The sequence below is a fragment of the Canis lupus genome, unplaced genomic scaffold, assembly GCF_011100685.1.
Source record: "Canis lupus familiaris isolate Mischka breed German Shepherd unplaced genomic scaffold, alternate assembly UU_Cfam_GSD_1.0 chrUn_S2217H2417, whole genome shotgun sequence".
In the NCBI taxonomy this organism is placed as follows: domain Eukaryota; kingdom Metazoa; phylum Chordata; class Mammalia; order Carnivora; family Canidae; genus Canis; species Canis lupus.
The window spans coordinates 13,346-21,190 of record NW_023331101.1 but is presented as its reverse complement, the minus strand read 5'-3'; the positions used below and the strand labels follow the sequence as shown (position 1 = coordinate 21,190).

The 7,845-nt window shown below is 47.3% G+C and overlaps 1 long non-coding RNA gene across 1 annotated transcript; it reads left to right on the top strand.

The window, feature by feature from the left end:
* Positions 1-211: 211 nt before the first annotated feature.
* LOC119879037 lies at positions 212-6,679 on the top strand. Its single transcript, XR_005387293.1, has 3 exons — positions 212-231; positions 511-647; positions 6,390-6,679. It is a non-coding gene; the product is annotated as an uncharacterized LOC119879037 (long non-coding RNA).
* Positions 6,680-7,845: the final 1,166 nt, after the last annotated feature.

Below are 7,845 nucleotides of genomic sequence, written 5' to 3'. Positions count from 1 at the left end.
CTCAACCCCCCACCCCCCCACCAAATCCTCTAAAGGTATTATTAAAGGTGAAAAAGAACAGAAGGCATCAGAGAGGAAGTTTGGAAGTAGAAAGCAGATGGGGTAAGTGACCCAGCAAACAGCAGGAAGTTCCTTCTTCAGCCTGAGTGTACAAAGCCCTGACTTCCATCAAGGAACCACCCAAAGGCTCCAGACCCAAGATGTCTGCCTCACTACACAGAGGAACTCATGGTAAGCAGCCCCCTCTTCCTACAGTCCCCCCCAGGAAGCAGGCCAGGTCGGTAAGGACACAATGAGTAAATTCCCTGTGGGTGAGTTGCCCTAACACTGTCCACTGTGTCTCAAGACACTTGTCAAAAAATAAGGTTGATCCAAGATTTGGTGTAAATGGTAGTGAGCACCTCCATCTGGGAGTAAGTAGGACACGCTACCTCTTACAGCCATTTGTGAGTAGTAGAAGCTCGGAGTTAACCTAGAGGAAGCCCCCTCTCAGCCTGTGTTCTTCCACAGGTACAGGAATCCCACCCAAGTTGCTGAAACGTAAGAGGGAAAGTGAGACAGGACTGCTGATCCCCGAGATTCGCTGAGGGCAGAGGTCACGTCTTAGGCTCTCATCTCCCCACACGGCAAGGCAAAAAGCAAGCACGGTACATCCTCATCGATGTGTGTGCTAATGTAGATCTTTCATTAGGTTCACTTTTAAGCCTGTGAAGTTACAAGCTTCAGTCTTCCTGGGGCGCCTGAGTGGCTCAGTCAGTTGAGCATCTGACTCTTGGCTGAGGCACCTGAGTGGCTCAGTGGGTTGAGCATCTGACTCTTGGTTTCGGCTCAGGTCATGATCTCAGGGTCGTGAGATCGAGCCCCCCATCGGGAATCTGCTTGGGATTCTCTCTTTCCATCTCCTTCTGCCCCTCACCCCCTGCAAGTGCCTGCCCGCGCTCTCTCTGTCATGCTCTCTCTCTCTCTCTCAAAGAGAGAGAGAGAGAGAAAGAAAGAAAGAAAGAAAGAAAGAAAGAAAGAAAGAAAGAAAGAGAAAAAAAGAAAGAAGAAAGAAAGAAAGAAAGAAAAGAAAGAAAGAAAGAAAGAAAGAAAGAAAGAAAGAAAGAAAGAAAGAAAGAAAGAAAGAAAGAAAGAAAGAAAGAAAGAAAAGGAGGGAAGCAAGGAAGGAAGGAAGGAAAAGAAAAAAGAAAAGAAAAAAAAGAAAAGAAAGAAAGAAAGGAGAGCTTCAGTCTTCTTTAAGTAGAGATGGTGAACAGTGAAGCCAACTCTAGAGCATCCTGTTCCATCTGAACAATTAATGGAGAAAATAAAGTGATATCCTCCCCCCCCCCCCCTTTTCATGTCCTTACGCCCTCATCTCATCAGTACTAAATTTTCAGCCAGTCAAACAAAAGTAAGGGAACACAGTGGCTTCCTGGAGCTCAAAGACACAGCTCAGCCTTCACTTGCTGTTGTGCAAAATGCATGAGCTAATTATACCCTAAGCCTCCAACACAGTAGGAAGGTAATAACCTGTAATATGGCTAATTTAGAGGTCACCCTGATCTGGTGGTTAAGAACGTATTTCTTCTTATTCACTTAAAACTTAGCTTTAGCCCTCCGACGGAGCTCAAGCAGCATTTCAGATGGGTAAATACACGCAGTGCTCCCTGTCACATGGTGCCCCGGGCACGTACAGCACATTTGATCTTCCTCGACTCAAGGTGCTTCTCCATCAAGGCTGGAAGGAGAGGGCAAGCGGTGAAGGAAATGAAAAAGAATATTCTATAATGGAATTCACTGTTTTTATTTCTGCATGAGTTGAAAAGAGGCCTTCTCATAAGGAGACGTAATGTCAGGTAGACGTAATGTCAGGTACTTGCCCGATGTGGCACCGATAGCCCTCCTATTTGGAGACTGCTGTGGCTGAGTCACCATTAGTCACAAAGGTAAACAATCTCTCTCTTAAAGGCAACGAGCCAGGCTAGATGGAGGGCAGAAGGACTTGGTGGCAAAATATTTCTAGTAGTAAGCTCCAAGGTCATCTTTTTCAAACAGAAAGAGCTGCAATTTTGCTCAAGTCAGCACAAATATATCGACCACCAAATATTTTCAGGCACTAGAACAGGGGCTTGGGATGGTTACTTTTACTGTCAAGCTGACTGGGCTAAGGGATGCTGGGATGCTGGTAAAACATTATTTCTAGGTGTGTTTGTGAGACTGTTTCTGGAAGGGATTTGCATTTGAGTACAGTAGGCGCAGGGCTCCCCTCCACCCCCAGGATGGGCATTATCCAATCCCTTCAGGGCCTGAATAGAACAAAAAGGCAGAGGAAAGGCTACTTTGCTCTCTCTGCTTGGGCTGGAACATCATGTTCTCCTGGCCTGGGACATTGGAGCCCCTGGTTCTCGTGCCTTTGGACTCAGACTGGGACCTACACCACCAGCCCTGGATTTCCAGGCCTTCAGATTCAGACTGAATTAAATATACCACTGGCTTTCCTGGTTCTCCAGCTTGGAGATGACAGACCACGAGACCCAGGAGCCTCCATTACTGTGTGAGCCAATTTCCCATAGTCAGTCTTCTCCTGTGTACCTATATGTACCCTATTGCTTCTGCTTCTCTGGAGACCCTAAGACACGGCTGTAGGTCCAGAGAAGTGTCACATAGGAGTGTTTGATCTTCCAATGGTAGGCACAGATGCTAAACCAATTGTCTTAGTAACTACAAGCATAGTGAAAGAGGTTGGTGCAAGGTCCCATGGGAGCAGATAATGGGCACCCAACCTGGGGTATGAGGTTCTGATTATGTACCAAAAGCCATACTATAAAGAGGTCTGGAGGTGTCCAAGCAACAGGACGATCATAAGGCTGACAGTTTCTTGAGGGCAGGAGTATGTCTTCTCATCTGTTTATCTTCAGCACGCAGGCCAGACGAAGCCTTGATATCATCAGAGCTCACTGGTAGCCGCTGACTGAGCTGTATTAAAATGAGCTGAGAATGTGAGGTCTCGCTAATGCAGCTGTGTTCCCATTATTTATTTATTTATTTTATTTATTTTTTTTTTTTGTTCCCATTATTTAAATAAGAGACTTGGCTAAATAAAAGCTAGGGATAAGAAATATTACTTACATTATGAATAATATACAACATAAAAACACAAAATATACAATAGTGTTCCACATAATGTTATCATATAGAATATACAGCACCAGCTAAGCTGTAATTTCACATTTATTATATACATTTGCCATGAGATCCCTTCACTCAGGGATCCTTCATTATTGAAACGGGAAGGATTTATGACTTGACCTGTAGAGATGCAAAGGGATTAGGATGTGGCAAAGGCAGCAGAAGAGAGCTTTGAAGATCCCCAAACAGAAACATAGAAAGAAAACAGGCAACATCTTCATTCTACTCTTGCTCACAGGGTGGAAGGTGAGTACAGTGGCCTTTCTTCCAAGGCAGCTTGCAAATTCTCCGAAATGTGCATAAAAGCCCTGGTAACCTTTCCAGGTTTCCTGTAGGAAGAAAGACTGGATCTCCAACAGGAGGAAAATGCTTTCCTTTGAGATCTTAAAGACCCGCCTGCCAAAGCCACACTCTCTTCCACTCTGGACGTACCACTGACAAAGGGTAATTGGGACGTAAATCCTCTGGATCGGGGCCCGCTGCCTTCCAAGCGACTCAGGTTGATCAGATCATTTCACCTCCGACGTGGCACCTCCTCCAGCGAAGCAAGTTATTTATTTGGTCACCGTAGGATCACGTGCACCGTGTGTATGGTGAATTGAGGTCTTTACACAAAGGGGCTTTACATAAATAACTGGTATTGCCACGTTTCTATCTATCTTGATGTAGAGCGCATTTCAATCATGGTATTAGGAACAAAAGTAACGTGCTCGGTTATTGTTAGTCTCCATTTACTTCTTCTGGAGCTTCAAATTCAATTACATTCTGAGATGAACATGAAATCAATTGAACAGCTGGATGTATAGTGATCCTATTTGCCCAATTTTCTTTAAATTCCATGCTCTCATAAGATAATCAAATCCCTCTTGTGTGGCTTAACATTCCGGTGAACTTTAGAAGAAGAAAAGAGAATTATGGCAAGCACGCCCCCCCCCCCCCCGGAAGGATTTTAAGATGCAGAGTCTGTGTATACACAAATGTATACACACACGCACACGCATATACAAACATCCCAAAAAAATGGAAATCTAGCTTACTGGTTCATTCCACAAACATGTACTAACTAACACGTCCTGAAAGTATATTCGGCGGTCAGCAATGTCTCAGATCGTACGGCTATTACCTCGTAAAGATGGATTTACTTTAAAGGGGCTAATCACCTTCTTTTTTGGCTCACTCAGCTTTTTTTTACTGAAACAAATATTTGCCTACCATTGCAAGATGCAGCTTCACAAACGACTCCCCTAACCTTCCATGCTAGTCTTTAATTTACAGTCAAATGCTTCTATGTACAGGCTCATAAAATCAGGACTAGGTTAGACTCGGGAGCGAGACAAGGGTACTTCCACAGGCAGGACCTACACGGAGGCTTCCACCAGCTGCGGAGAAAGTGCGTGACATTCTCTCGGGGTTCGGGGTTCTACGGTCGGTGGACGGAAGGCACAAGGCGGGGGGCGGGCGGGGTCGACCGTAGAACAAGCTCTCAGAACTGAAAATCAGAGGCGGCAGGAAAACAGAGCAAGGGGTGAAGCAAAGGGCAGTAGCGTCGTCCAAGAACGCAAGATCATGAACCAGGACCTATTCTGATATTCGGTGTCATTACTGGTTAATGGTATGGAGGGCGATTCCTCTACATTATGAAGCATTTCAAAATACAGTGGTTTGGGTTTTTTGTTTTGTTTTGTTTTGTTTTTAGATTTTTGAGATTTTTTTTTTTTTCCTTATAAGATCTTCTTAAAAAAATCTCAGTTGAGTCTCTGTGAATCAAATGAAACAAAAGGATGTAATCAGCCTGGAAATTAGCAATCCCTGAATCGTCTAAAATGAGAAAAGAAAATTCTGGCAACTACATCGAGCAATACAGGTTCCAGTCCTGGCAACACGCTAGTACAGCGTATTATATGGATGATACTAAAGAGATGACTGATTGCTAAATGGACGGTTGGCCATAACCTCGCACGAGGTTACAATGATCAGTAGGAACCAACATGCTTGTACTAAAAACAAGTGAAGCCAAAATTAATCCTCTCCTCTTTGTACCAGAACAAATGGATCAAGAGGATTTCATTAGCATAACACAGCTGGATTCCAGGAACGTTTGACCAAGCCTCCCATGACATCGTTCTGTGTAAAACAGAAAGTATTGGGATAAATGGGAGAGGAATCAGGAAGTCCGAGGCTGGTCAGGTAGTCCTAACTCCCCAGTGTCCACGGACGGAGTCAAATTCTGATGACCACCTCAAGTGGCAAGCCTCCTGATGCCATTTTCCTTCCCAGTCCGACCCCCGATTTGCCACTATCTCATTGTGGAAAACCCAAGCTAGGGGGTAGCCCCCATACGCCGGTGGGCTCCATCAGTGCTCACAAAGCTCCTCACATGTGGGTTGATGGGGGGTGGGGGGGTGGGGATGAAATAGATAGAGGTAAATACAAATCTAACAACGGAGAAATCGCTGTGTCATCTGATTTAGTGAATCTGGGATCTTAGGATAGACCAGGGTAGCTGGTTACTTATCATAATGACTAATGCACCGTGGTCTGGGTGATGGCATAACAATGTACGAGAACTATCGGCTCTCCCATCAGAAAAAAAAAAAAAAAAAGCCAAAAAACCCAAGTCATTTCAGGTTAGATGCAATGGGGCCAGGCAAGGGCTGGGGCATCCAGGGGCTCCCGGCCACAGAGCACACGAGGGTATCATCCTCCATTCTTGGGGGGGTAATGTGACTGGGCCTTTGACAAAGCTGAGCCAGACGAGAGGCGTGAGGGCACAGTGAGGAGAGAGCAGAAGGAGCAGATGACGCTGTGAAGGATGGGGAGCTCTGCAGATACGCCCGCCGTGACCTTTACCTCTGCCCCCACGAGCTGGAGGGTCCTGTGTGATGCCCCCACACACTACAAGACAAGAGTGGGATTGGGGCTCCTTAAAGGGAAGAAATTTCGGGGCCACTGGGTGGCTCAGTGATTAAGCATCTGCCTTTGGCTCAGGGTGTGACCCTGGGGTCCGGAGATCGAATCCCACATCGGGCTCCCTGCAGGGGGCCTGCTTCTCCCTCTGCCTGTGTCTCTGCCTCTCTCTGGGTCTCTCATGAACAAATAATTTTTTTTTTTTTAAAGGAAGGATTTCTATGGAGTAGAGCATTTCAGAGGCGGAATGATCTGTCTTATGAGATAAACTTCTTGGACCTGAAAAAGCAAAGTGATTTCCCTGCTTTTAGGTTCTGGCAAAACCTTCCTCAAGCCTCTAAATGAAGCCCCAGAACCGCGGCCTCTAGGAAGACATAGCGACCCACCGTCCCCACCGTCCTTCAGATGTCGCCCTCCGCTGTGCGTGTCAGCGCTCTCTCCATGCACACTCCGCGGGGATCATGTACACACTACGCTGCAACCACAGGCCCTCCTGCCTCCCTCCCCAGACACAGCATCCAGGGAGGGAGCGGTTTGATCCGTCCCCAAGTCCAGGGCACCCAGTATGTCGTGATGCTTCGTGAATGTGGTGGAGTCAGTGCCACAGGTGCGAGTTTTCAGCAAACGCAGACTCATTCACAATTAACTGCAGGAGGGATGGAAAAGCAAGAAACGGCATTAAAAATTAGTGTGTGGGGGTTGGGGGGAGGGCGCCTGGGCGGCTCAGTCGGCTGGGCGTCTGCCTTCAGCTCAGGTCATGATCTCGGGATCCTGGGATCGAGCCCCACGTGGGGCTCCCTGCTCAGCAGGGACTCTCCCTCTCCCTCTGTACATGCTCCTCTTCTCTCTCTTTCTCTCTCTCTCACAAATAAATAAATAAAATCTTAAAAAAAAAAAAAGTCAGTGTGAAGCGTGAACACTGAAATCACAGAGGAGGGCACCTGGGGGGACGTAAAGATGTGGCTGGGCGCTCAAGCAGGGCCGATAAGGCCGAGAGGGCTTCATTATCCATGATGGTGCCCCTGACCACCTGCTGGGCCGCCTGCGACACCGCATCCATTGGCCATGTCGTTACTGCCTTTTATTTTTTTTTTAATTTTTTTTAAAGATTTCATCTATCTATTCATGAGAGACACAGAGAGAGAGAGAGAGGCAGAGACACAAGCAGAGGGAAAAGCAGACTCTATGCAGGGAGCCCGACGTGGGACTCGATCCCGGCATCTGGGATCAGGCCCTGGGCTGCAGGTGGCACTAAACCACCTGCATAAGGCCACTAAGTCACTGGGATCTCTCTGCTGATTCCCAAGGACTTTGTCCCAGCAACTCCACACACACACACACACACACACACACACACACACACACTGGGAGGGGGATACATAAAGTGAAAAAGTCACAGTAAAAGAAAAATCTAAATATGGAGAATGAGTGGAAGCCAGGAGTGGAGCTGCGCCGCGCGCGGGATGCGTGTGACAAAGGCAGTAGGTCGTGGAGGCAGGGAGAGCCCGAAGACTCGGCCCTGGGGCCGTGCATTTTCCCCAGAACCCTCCCGCTTAGCCTCCACCCCCTATTCATTAATCATACAACCACGGGCGACTTCGGTATCATGTAGGCCACGTGGGAGCTAATGGCGACCTCAGGGAAGCAGGTGGCCCGTCTGGTCGTGTGTCACTGCGTAGTGTTCCAAATGCAGTCCGTTGGGCTCTGACACAACCCACGTGCTCCTGAAATAGGCAAAACCGCACAGGAGAACCCCGCGGTTGCAGA